The 13,454-nt window shown below is 36.6% G+C and overlaps 1 protein-coding gene across 15 annotated transcripts in view; it reads right to left on the minus strand.

Annotated features, from left to right (window-relative positions):
• Positions 1-13,454, minus strand: part of LOC142335132 (uncharacterized) — a 190,326-nt gene that overhangs the window by 115,152 nt on the left and 61,720 nt on the right. The window lies entirely within an intron of this gene.

Raw genomic sequence — 13,454 nt, forward strand, 5'->3', positions numbered from 1 at the left:
AAAGTTTAGTCTGAGAGTTTGTTTGTGAGGAGAATGTGCGGAAGTAAGTAGAGTTTTACCAGTCAACAATTTGGCTATTTTTTAACAGTTTTTCTGCCAACTGATTTTCAGGATTCTCGGTGTGTTCTGTTTTTTCAATTCAGAGATTTCTCTCTCTCCACTTCGTTTCGAGAGAGAACCATCTGCGCCACGTCAGATGGTTGACGACATCTGACGTTGCGGGATGAAAATAACACACCATTTGGTGATTCAGTATTTATTCACCAAGTTTGCTGTTTGTTTTAAGTGGCAGTTGGTTCTCCAGTAGCTGCTTCTTTTATGTTTGTGGTAGAAAGTACCATATGGTGCAAGAACCACGGAGCCAAAGTTTTCAAGTGTGACTCAACTCTAACTCAACTTTTTGTGACCTTGGAAGGTTTTAAAAGTGAACTAGAAAGGTGTTTCTACGGTTACAGCTCACCCCGATTTTAAGAACGAAGAAAGATTTACTACATCAGTTGTACATGATCGGTATTAAAAAGTATTAGTGAACATTTAAAATATAAACCATCACCTTGAGTATACCAAATTTTTAGTTTTCGCTCTGAGCCATTTTTCGTTTAAGTTTTTTGGACTTGTTCTTTGCTTCTTCTAGTTTTTGTTCTAGCTGACGATTTTTCTTCTCTAATACTGCTATCTGCTGCTCAGCTTTTCTTGCTTTTGCAGATAGTTCGAGATTTGTTGTGGCGTACGACCTTGCAAGCTTGACCGTGTTATCTTCGCCCTGGCATCTGAGGCGATTCGATATCAAATATTGACGGCGCCAATAATCGTTGCTTGCCGCGCCGGTCGTTTTCCTTTCCAATTTCAGCTGTTCTAATTGGAGTTGCAAATCTTCTACCTCTAGTTCTCGTTGGAAAAGTTGTTGCCGGAATGTAGAGTTTTCTGTTATGAGGGCTGCATTTGTTAACTCATATTGCCCGTTCTCTTCATCAGGGAAGGCTGTTATTGCTTCATAAGGAGCTTTTATGTACGTGCATAGATTTTTGTTGTACAGAATGTAGCTCCTATTTTTCACATCGCGATCTTTTATCCTCCACACGTTCTTTGAGCTTGGGAGGGGGAATACGTTAATTACTGGAACCTCTGAAACAGGAACTTCATGCACGGTTTTTAGACATTTGTTGGTTATTGTTGTCTTCCCTTCTACTCTAAAACTGTTAAATTCCGGTTTGAGGCTGTACTTTAAATTATTCACGAATCTGGGGTTTTCGGTATTCAGCTGATCCTCTCTAACTTTTTGTGTTTCCAAACATAATTTTATGTTTCTGTGATCTTGTTCGGTTAGGAGGTCGTCAATATTGGAGAGTCGGATTGCTCTTCCACTGTGGTCTGGCATTGTTGCCGTTGCAGACTCGTGGTGAATATTCCAATTTGTTATTGGGTCGTATCCTTCGGGTTGACAGTTGGACATCTTCTTTGCTGGGTGTTGGACTAACTCGTTTGGTGCTGAAGTTGAGGAACTAGAGAAGAGTTTAACGCTGAAAGTTAATTTTTAGCTAAATGCTTTTTGTTATTATAAACTAGCTGGTGGTCTTATTATTTGCTAAATGCAATCCCACCACGGTAAAAGAAAGAATTAGAAGGAACCAAAGACTATTTCCCAAAGAATGAGCTCTAATTCTTCCGCAAAGAAAAATAGGAAGGCATGAATCAGAGCGTGCAAAATGAGGAGTATTAGGGGTAGAATCATGATGAAAGAAAGAAATGAAACCAGAGCGGTATAGGCGGACATTTTTATTTTTTTAAGCCGTAGTGGTGTTGCGGGCATAAGGAATAATCGTTAACACCAATTTTCCGTTGTTTTGTATTGTTCCGAGAGGAAAAAAAATTTATCGCTAAACCTGCTATTCTTAGGAATTTTGCTCAAGCTAAATAGTTTTGTTGCATACAGGACATGACGGACTATTTGAAATGCAAATATTACAGAAACTATAGTTAGGGTGCGATAAAAGATGAGTTGAATGATTTAAAGATAACTGGGTTTTGATCCTATAGCATAAGTCACATTGATAATAAAAAACAATGGGAAAGGGGTACATTTTTGTTTTACACAGTGGGCAATGTGTATTTCTTTTATTTGCTATCAATTCTCGATAACAGCTAAAACATACAAAATGGTCTTGATCACCGTTTGTGGGGTGAAGTTTTTCAAAACGCTTACAAATCTTAAAACAAATTGGACATACGATTCCAGTGGGTGTATTGATCAAAGGTTGGAAAGGGGTTGTGTTTTTATTTCCCATCTTAAATGGCTTGAATGTTTTACTTACCAGGTTGGGTTTAACTCCAAGGATTGTCGGGGGTAATCGGGTAGTTACACACAGGACAGGATTTGAGGGTCTTGATATATTCTGTGCAAAAAATGTGGTCTTTGTGGGTCTTGAAATGGCTAAGGTAAGTTTCGGCTACCTCCTCCTTGGTTTGTCCACAAAGATCGCATCGGAAATAGTAACTATAACTGGATGTGTATATTGGCTGGTTGCAAACGGGGCAATTGGGGTGGTCCCAATATTCAAATAACTGTTGTCGACAAGGGATGCAAGCAAAATGAGGGGGCTGATTTTTGGAATTTGCGTGCATTTTCTTAAATTTCTTGCAGGATGTGTAACAAATGGGGCATTCAACAACATTTTCGTCAGTAAGAGAGAATTTGGGAAAGAACCAATTATTTACATAACTTAGAATAGCAGACATAATTTTAAAGTGTTATTTAAAAAAGGCTGTGGATAGTAATTGGAAAAGTGTCCTTCAAATCGACAAGGCACAGGAAGAATTTCCACTGCGTGTCGTTGGGGCGTACTTTAAGGTTTCCCTTTTGGCTTGTTTCCTGATCTTCGTAATTAACAATGATACATGGTTCTACATCTTGAAGGCCAGGGCAAATAAGATCGAAGGATTTCTGGAGATACGTGATTCTAACTAAACGTTCTTTATTAAAAAAATACATTTTTGCGTTCAAAAGGAGAAAAAAGGAATCGAAGTAAACAGAGGGTCAGATTTTATCAAGATTAAATGGAAGTGTGGTGGAGACAGATGTTGACAAGGTAAGAAAAAAGTACCAAAAGGGGGAAGTTGGCAGGACTGTAACGTATCCGTCTTCCCAGGAGTCTAAATATTTAAAATGGATTATCAACGTAGGTACTAGTGTGTTATTGTCTACTTTTGTGCAACATCTCTGAAAAAATGGTATCTGTACTAACTTATTCTGATACGGTAGTATCATTTCTTATCAACAATCTTTAATTTAGGATTAAGGATTCTGAGTCTAGCAATTTTGGAACACATGGGGCGTTCTCCATAATGAAGAAGAAGTAATTCCAATATGGTGATGTTGGATAAACTGACATTTGCCAAGAATCATTGGAGTCAATTTCTTGAACGTCGATTATTATGAAGGGAGTTAGGAGGGGGTATGATTCAAAAATGCGCTGGAAGCGTACAATCTCCACTAATTTTCCGTTCAGAAAGAACATTTTTGGGAATTAGTTACCTATTAAAAGTCATCAAGGTTGTCCGGCCAAAAAGTGGGATTTAGATTAGCGAGAAATACAAAGAAATGCCAGTGGTTAGAGTTTGGTGTCAGGGTTATAAATCCTGTCTCGCAAGTGTCCCAGTAGTCCAACTCGACTATTAGTTGAGGGGTCAATATATTATTTTCTGAAGAAAATGTTCTGGAAAAGCCGACTATTGACACCAATTGACCCTTATAAAGGAAGTGCATTAGTTGAGCTTAATTTTTTTACAAAAAATATTTGGTATAAAGCAATCTTGTATAAAACTGGAGAGACTATCACTATTAAGACGCAATCAAGTATACTATGATATGGTTCCGGAAAAAAATTGGTTTTAAATGTCAGTGTTATGATTAATAAAATTATAAAAACAAAATCTAAAAAGGAAGTATAAACGCACACAAATTCGATATCGTAGAATACGAAATTAATAACTATAACAGTTGTTACAATGGCTATAGTCATATACATGTAAAATTGAAATAGGCTTAAATTGTCGTATAAAATCATTCTAAAGATAAATTTTTATAAATATCCGTAAATCGGATTGATCTTGTCCGCGTAGTAGTCAAAGTCTACTCCGATGTCAATGAATGTTATGCTAAAGTCAATAAACGCTCTTAAAAGCTTAAAATAATTAGGGTTACTGGGATAAACAATTATATCTAAAAGATCTATGAAATGATGCTACTCTAATATGAATAATACTGTGAAGCAAAGGCAGGTGAGAGAATATTATCTGTCCTGTATATCCTTCAAAACGAATGAACAATTGATTTGGTTGTCGAATAAACAATGGTTTCATAATTGAAGGGAAGTCATCACCTAAACAAAGATATAAATGTTTTTTTTATTAAGTTATGGAGGGGCAATAACGTTTCCCGTTATTTGCGGAACAGGAGGGTAAAGTTTTTTGTTTTCATCTATTTTGGTTTCAATTAGAGCGTAATTTTGTTGGGTTGAACTATACTCATGATAGTTTTCTTCATCGATATTATAGTTTGAGCTTACTCTTCTTTGTCGTGATGGTGCGGATGGTGTAGGTTTTCCTTCGGAAAAGATTGAAGTGAAAACAGAAAGTACAAATAAGTTGTATGTTGCTCCTAAGAGAATTTTCCAAAACCCTATGGTTCTGTTTGACATTTTGTGAATTTCGAAAGCTCTTAGCATTGTGGTAATCACGTCAAGTATGAATTTTATGCATAGGAAAACTGCAAAATAAATACCAAGTTTTTCCAGATAATACGTTATTATACCAAATGTTCCCGTAAATTGTGTCACGAAGTAGTTCGGGGACAGTAGGGAATCGAGATAAATTTGACGATTTATTCCCATTGCTGAGGAATAGATATCTTTCTCACTGTAGTCAATTTCCCTCGAACTTAGAACTTCATGTGAAATTTTTTGAAGTACTGATTTGGAAGCGGAACTGTGCAGAATGTTGTCCCAAAAATCTTTTAATTGGTTAGGAGTATAGATACCTGCGCGTTGGGATTCATAGCCAACTGAATTTATGATATGGCCAATTGAAAGCGGTGAGAACAAGAAAGGAGTTTTGAAAGGAACAGGGGCAGGCATCAAATGGTACCAAGATTTTTCATTATCTAGGTCAAGTTGGTAGGCATTTTTATAACCTCCAACGCATTTTACTTCATTGGTAAAAGGAAATGTTTGCCTAGTAATAGGATCGACGAACATTGTTCGATCATTATAATGAATAGGAATACGATCGTAGCAGCGTTCGAGAACTTTTAATGGCGAGTTTTTCCTTGGGCAGTGGTATAGCCAACTGATGCTACCGTCCGTGTCCAGAAACATAGACCGGTTGCCTGTTAGCATATAACCAGCTAGCCTATTGTTTTGAAGGGCTAACATTAAAATCGTTTGTTTTTGAGTTCTATCAAGTTCGCACTGATTCATAATAACATTATGCCAGGATTGCTTGATCCTCAAATAGTTGTGATAAATAATGTAATCCAGCTTAGCGGCTAAGTGAACCTCATAATCTAGCTCGTCTTCACCTACATGGGCCCAGGGTGTACGTGAAGGAGAGTGATGAGGGTCATCTTTTACCTTTCTAGTGTACCCGTTCCAACTCAGTTCTGTACCGGATGCTACCGTAACTTTGTGATAACTATGTTCACTTTTTAAATCATTAGGTTTGCCAGTCCTCATATTAAAGCCACCTGAATAAGAAACAAAAAGGGACTCCAAATTAGTTTTGTACAAAGGTTCTGGTTTACCGCACAATGTTTCAGATTGGTCTAAGACTCGCAACTTAATATCCATTTGGGCAGGTTTATGGGTTCCTGGACCTGTATACGGAACTTCTGATTTTTCGTCGCTAACAATAAAGTACTTAGGATTTCCGGCTTCAATGTCATGTTTTATCATTTTGGCATCTTGGGTAAATTTTTTGAAAACAAGACAATTCTCGGGAATGTCCCAAGAGTATGCAAATGGATCTAAAGATGTGGAATCACATCCTCCTTCGTGCAATGCACACGGCAGTTTCTGCCCTTGGGTGTTGTAGACTGACTTGTCTTGAACATTAACTTCTAACAAAATTTCCTGCATTAGAGTTTCAAAAGAGTAATGGCTTATATCGCCACTATCGTCGCATGAGGTCGATGAATCGTCCTCGAGGTCGGCTCCATAGTTTTTGTATGAAATTTTCCTATTGTTTAGTTCAATTTCAATGTCAAATTTATCTTGAAAGTCGTTAACCATAAGTTTTCCCGTTCTGGTCGCTTGTTTGCATTGTTCTGGTGAGACAATTAGATGATAGGTAATTAAGGGTGCGTCATGGACAATTGATGAATGAGAAAACATACCGCAGTGATATTTTAAAACATTCACACTAACGGAACACATAACAGCTTTTACGAATGTGCGATAAGACCGTTGATAAATAGTTACTCTAACGTTGCGCATGTCAATGTTTTCAGGGCTGATACTACATGGCGCTACCTGGTTTAAAGAGTACATTTTGTTTTCTTTCATTTGAGAGCAATCATAATGTATAACTCGCAACTTGTGCGACACATCATTGAGCTCGTCTATTTTTTGGTCAAACTATGAGGGAAGGCAGGAAATAAAAGAAATAAATTTTAAGATAAGTATAAAATTTTTAGGAATTTTAAGCATTTTAAGTTTGCTTACTTTATTTTAGAATTTATTTATTTATTTAAAAATTTTTTTTTTGCGTAGAGATGTCTGATTATCTCTAACTTTGGCTAATGTGAATTATAAAAGAAGTAAAAAAAATAGGTAAAAATAAAGGTTTGTGACTTGGTTCAGTAATGTTGGACTTGTCTGTCCGTTACCTGAAACATATAAAACTAAGTGAAGCCAGCCTGATATCGGCTAGTCTGTTGTTTTCTTCTGTTTGACACTCTTCGATTTTCCGCATTGTTACTTGGATTAGGCATAGTATTATTATGAGGGTTACTGGAACGCAATGGACTAAATTCTGGGTTAGTTTGGCGTATGATTTGCCCATGTGAATGTGGCGTTGAACTCCTTGTTCTTTCCCTAATCACTTCAATATTCCTATTAGTGAGATGTTCATTTACTGCACCAGAGGAGCTTCCTTCTATGAAGCCTGAGTCAAAATTTGTTGGTGTTTTATCTAAATCAACAGGGGTTCGATCAAAGTCGGTGATAGGCCAGAATTCTGTTTGCATAGGAATTTGAAAGGAATATCTGTTGACAGGTGTGTTTAGTTTTTTTAGTTGGGAACTCCTCAAATTTTCGTAGAAGGTTTCTAAGGAATCGTTATTGATACCATATTCAACTGTTAGATCTGGAAGTGTCTCTTCTGCCGGGTAGTATTCAACAAGATGATTTCTATGTGCAACCTTTCTAACCCTTTTGTCGTTATCAAGCTCTATTTCGTAATTCACGTTTGTAATTTTCTTTACTACCGTATATGGGCCTGACCTGAGCTCTTGGAGTTTTTTTGATTTGCCTAATTCTATGCTGTGGTTTTCCATCAGAACCTTTTGTCCAATTTCTAGTTGTTTACCCAATTTGTGTTTATTTCGATGTTTATGTGCCTTTGCGTTGTGAGCTAGGCTGTGTTTATAAGTGCTATTGTAAATTTGTTTAAATTGATTTTCACGGCTTAGTAGTGAAGATTCTATTTTTGGCTTCAACAATTTGTCAATTTCTTTGTTGTCAGATTTTTGCAGTGTGTGTCTATGTAATGGTAGATCTTTACAGAAGTCAGAATTGCATGTGAGGTTTGAATTTCTTAATAATCCTAATTTTAGTGAGAGTGGAATTTGAGGTTTTTGACCAAAGATAATTTCATACGGTGAAATTCCTGTACTTGAGTTAGGTACTGTGTTGTGAGCAAAAGCAAACTTCGGGGCAAGTTCATCCCATTTTCCTCCGGCTTGTTCTAAAAACATCCTAAAATGTGCTCCTAAGTGTTTGTTTTGTATTTCAACTTTTCCATTCGTCCATGGTGAGAAGGCGGTTCTTGGGGCTGGAGTGATTCCTAGTTCGTGTATCCAACTAGTGAAGTTTTGATTCATAAACGCTGAACCTTTATCATAGACTAATTTTTGAGGTATCCCAAAAGACAGGATGAATTTTTCAAACGCTTTAATGGTGTCAAATGCGTCCGTAGACCTGACGGGGTAAACTTGAATGAATCTCGAAAATGAATCTACAATCACCAGACAATGGTGTTTTCCATTTGACGGTGGGTTCAAAGGTCCTTTATGATCAATGTGTACCTTGTGAAAAGGAAATGGTATTGTGTCGGTCCATTTTTCTAAAGGTGCTTCGTATATATCTTTCCGTTTTTGTTTATTTTTTTGACAGTCAAGACAGCTGGCTATGAGGTGCTTAACCCATTTGTACATTCCGGGCCAGTGAAAAAAACGTCTTATGTTTGCAAGAGTTTTATCTAAACCAATGTGTCCTGCTAACACATCGTCGTGGGTCAAATTAAATGTTTTGATGAATAGGGAGATTGGTACACAAACTTTGATTAGTTCAGTGTTAGGATCGTCTGTCTGTTCTTTGATGCAGAGTAGGTTTCCAATTATGCATAAATTTTCAAAGTTATTGAGATAGTTTGTTTTAGCTTTCGATTGGCGATTTTCAATGGTTTTGAGATCTTTGTTTTGACTTAGAAAAAACTTGCGTATTTGTTGTAATACTGGGTCTTTCAATTGTTCTTCACATAGGACTTCAGTGTTTAGATCAACATTTTTTGCAAAAGAAGTTAGTTTCAAGATCAATTCTTTAGCATCCATTTTTTCGTCAAGTTTTTCAGGGAATGGTGATTGTTTTGTTAAGGAAGTTTTATTTTGTTCCTCTTCTGCATTTTGTGCTGCAAAGATTTCAGCAAAAGTAAGAATTTCATGGTCTGGATCATCAATTACTTGGCAAAAATTTTCATTATTTGCTTCAATAATTGTATTTGAAGGAGAGTTTTTTTCGCTATTAGCCTCTCCTGAGTTTAAAAAGGAATTGTTAGAAGTTTTTTCCAATTCATTGGTCTCAATTTGAGTCGCTGTTTGTTTTTGATCGTTTAATTTTTTAAAATGATTAATTGCAGAACCTTGTGAGAAGTAGTCGACAAGATTTGTTACTCCACAAATTGTTACTTTGCTTGGTTTATAACGTTCTTGTGTCAATTGGTCGTTTTTGAATGTATACTTTGCTAGACCTGTTTTGATTTCTTTAAGTATTGGGTAAAAATCGTCGGCATTGCCTTTTCCGTTGTCATGGAGAACGAAGTATTTTTCCTCGTTTCCATTCTGGTCGTAGAACGAAATGTCTTTTGGTATCTTTTGTGTTTTAGTTGATGTTTGTCAAGATCTTTCAGTTTTACGTTTCTACTTAGAATGTCGGGAAAAGCAAGATTCTTTCCTTCAGTCCAAATGATTTTTAGGTTTTGGAACTGTGAAATCACTAATTGGTATCTAAAAAAGCGATGGGAGATTTTCCCTGGTCTTCCCCATAAGTACATTAGTGGTTTGTGGTCCGTGTAAACATAAACAGGAAATGGCGAGCCAATTATGTAGTGCTCGTATGTTTGAAGTGCTGAAATTACACCACATAGTTCACGTGCGGTGGTACTCATTTTCTGCTCTTCTTTAGTGTAAATTCTGGAATTAAATGACACTATTCTCTTCCCTTCAGGAAATTCCTGTACTAGGATAGAGCCAACGCCAATTGAGGAGGCGTCTACGTGAACGTGAAAAGGATGTTTTGTGTCTGGTATAGCTAGTATGGTGTCCTCACTAATGCGGTCTTTTATACTTTGGAAAAGTTTTTCATGTTCCGCTGTCCATTCGAATTTAGTTTCGGTTTTGGTTAAGTCGTAGAATGGTTTACAGTCTACATGCAAGTTTTTTATGTACATGCTGTAGAACCCTAAGCATCCTAGAACTCTCATTACATCACGTTTGTTTTCTGGAGATTTCAAGGCTTTGAGATCTGCTACCCTTTTCTTGACTGGTTGAATTCCTTCTTTGCCTACAATGTGGCCAAGGAACTGAACTTTTCTAAGAAAAAACGTAGTTTTTTCGGGTTGCGCTTTTAAACCTGCTTTTCTTAATAATAAATGGTAGTTTTCAATAATTTCAAACATTTCGTTTCCAGTTTGAGCTTGCATGATAGTGTCGTCAATGTAAGTTATGGCTTGTTTTCGTTTTATTAGTGGTGCAAAATGAATAGTCATTATTCGGCTAAAGAAGTTAGGAAGACCACAAAGGCCGTAAAAACCTCTTTCAAATGTGTACTGTTTCGAACCAATTACAAAACTTACTAACTGTTTTGTCTCCTCGGTGAGGGGGACTTGATTGTAAGCTGAACACAAATCACTAGTAGTGAAGTAGTTCCCTTTGAGCTTAGTCAATAGGCTTCCCCTTGGTTCTAGGGGCCATGAATATCTGCTGAGGTCAGTAATTGAATTTAGATAGCGTGCGTCAATTACGAGTTTTATGGTATTTCCTTTAGGGAGGATTATTATCGGGTTAATGAACTCGGAACCCATTTCGTTTTCGTTTCCCATTTCACGGATAATACCTGTTTTACACAACTGATCCAAAAGAATTTCTAGTTTTTCTTGATAATGAAGGGGTACTTTGGATGGTCTTTGTTTTGACAACGTGACGTTGGGCAATAGTTTTACGTTGAATTTTTGTTTAATTTTTCCAACATCATATTTATGTTGTGAGTATACGTCTTTGTTATGAACTAGTGTTTCCAATAACTGTAACAGTTTTTGGTCAGAGATGTCTGATTGGCTAAAATCAAATTTTTTAAGGAAAGTTTGGTCTGTATCTAAAAATCGGCCAATTATTTCTGGTTTAACCTCAATGGGTCGCAAACTATCCTCTCTTTCACTGTGGGGTTTTAAATTTTTTAGATCGTCACTGAAATCAGTTTCTAATTCGTAATTGTCAGTAAAGTCTTGTTCACGCTTACGTTTTTCAGTTTTTTTGTGTTTATTAGTTTTGTGATTTGAAATAGTTTTTTCGGAGTTAGGTTTTATTATTGGAGAAACACAATTTTCACTTACATGAAAAACTTGATTCCAATCGGTCTCACTAGTCAAAAGATGGTCTATAAAAGCAAGATTGTCTACAACTGTAAAGTTTTTCTTTGGCTCAATCTGAATGTCCTCTAAGGTGTGACCTATTGGGCCTTTAGCAATGACAACCTTATTATTTTGCGGATTGTTTAACATTATAGGTAACTCCTTTTCCTTTTGGAAACATCTTACATTATAGGTATAAATACCTTTTTTCTGTAACTCTGATCCAATAATAAAGGATGTTCCTTTTCGGAAAAATTCGTTAGTGGGTTTTATGGTGATGACACGAGTTGTTTGGGGAGCTAGATGAAGTTGGATGTCCATAAAAACCGTTTTGTAGAGACTAACATAGGGGTAACTTTTAGTTTGATATCTGCTAAGTGAAATGAAAATGCCGGGATAAATTTTTAGTTCAATTTTTGGTGTTGAAATATCAATTGATTTTGTAGAGCTATCAAGAAAGTCCATTCCCAAAATGTTTGGCTTACATCCGTCTTTGGCTGAAACCCATGTTTTTATTTTCACGTTGTATTTTCCTTCTATGTCGAATGATGAATTGAAAGTAATATATCCCAAGAGCTTTAGTTTTTCTCCGTTAACGGCTACAGTGTTAGTTTTTATTTTGACAAGATCTAATTTTTGTGTTTTGCATATTTCACTGTATGTATAGTAGTTAATAATAGAACTGGTTGCACCTGTATCAACAAGGAACTGGGTTTCTAGACCGTTATTTTTATTCTTGTCTCCGACGGGTTGGTATAAGTTAATATAAATATGTTTGTTGATGATTTTATTAGTGTTATTAGTTTCAGAGGGTGACGGAGACTGGTCTAGTTTAAATTAGCATGATTGTTTTCATCATCGCTGAAATAGGAACTAGAGCTATTGTTCATGAAGTGCACTTTAGGACTTCGCTCTCGGCTATTATCTCGTGAGTTATAGCCACTGTTAGGTCTGTTACCTTTTCTATTTGAATCATTGCTTCGTTCGTTTGAATAATTTCTGTATCTCTGCTCACTGTTTGGTCTATCTCTGCTACTATTTCTATCAGACCTGTATGAATCTCTCTGATTTTGTCTATCTCGAGAGTCGTAACTACCTGACCGATGTCGGTTTGATGAAGTGTAATTGGATGGATGAGGAGAGTTATTCCTATAATTAGGAGTGTGTTGTCTGTTGTTTTCACTTGGATAATTATCTCTTCTTCGATCGTTATTGTTCGGGTAATGACTTTGCTGTCCTGGTGATCTACCTCGGTTTTGACGATAATTATCTGTAAACTTATCTCTGGTTTGCGGAGACTGTTTGTTTTGTTCTTTATTTTCTTTGCGTTTGTAGCAGTATGCAATTGTGTGACCAGACTTTCGACAATATTTGCAAAATCTGGTTTGATTTTGTTTCATTCGGGGGTTGTTGTTATTATATGTTGCGTTGATTTTGTGGTCTTTCATTAAACTTGTTAGTTCCCTGATCTGATTTTTTAGACCTTCAATTTCTAATTTGTTATCCATGCTGTTGGATGATGTACCAGTAAATTCACTGCTCACTGCAAAACTCAAATCTTTAGTCGATACATGATCTCTAAGTTGTTGCCAAGTGGCACCTACATTTTCGATTAGAAATTGATGTGCTTTCTGTTTTAGAGCGGGTGGTGTTAGTCCTCTAACAAAATATTCCATACTTTTTCCCTCTCTGAAGGCTTCATTGAAATCGGGATCCGGCCAACCTTTTTCTATTGTTTTGGTTAATCTGTGTATGTAACTTTTGATTAGCTCTTCTGGTTGTCTCCTTAAGTTTTCTACTTCAATCCGTTTTCTGTACTTATCCTTTTCATCTGTAAACCTGGCTATGAATTGCGTTCGGATGTCATTCCACGCTAATGCTGGATTCAATGATTCAAACCACTGCGCGGCGGGTCCTCGCAAAACCGAACCGAAAAGTGCTCTCTGCCTAGCATCATAAACTGCGGCTTGGTCAGGGTCAGCTGCTGGTCTAGTTCCGAGAGAGAATTGTATTTTTCTTATTATAAGGTTGATAAAGTCTTGTGCGTCCTCTGATGGGTCTAAACAGGTAAATTTTTCAAGTGCTATGTCGGGATATGCTACTACGTTTGCCATTTCTGATTAAAGTTAAGACCGTAAATTTTGTTTTAAAATTTTGTTTGTGTAATAATTTTTTTTTTGTGGTTTATGTGTATTGGGTTATATTGTTATAGCTGAATTAGAACGCGCTATTTTCTATGAGAAATCAGGCTTTGTTACCTATATATGTTCGACTATCCCCGTCTTCGGCCTATGCGTTGGTTCAAAAGAGAACCCGCAGCCTCACCCACTCAGGCC

The sequence above is a fragment of the Convolutriloba macropyga genome, chromosome 1 (genome assembly GCF_964194025.1).
Source record: "Convolutriloba macropyga chromosome 1, txConMacr16.3, whole genome shotgun sequence".
NCBI classification, from domain to species: Eukaryota; Metazoa; Xenacoelomorpha; order Acoela; family Convolutidae; genus Convolutriloba; species Convolutriloba macropyga.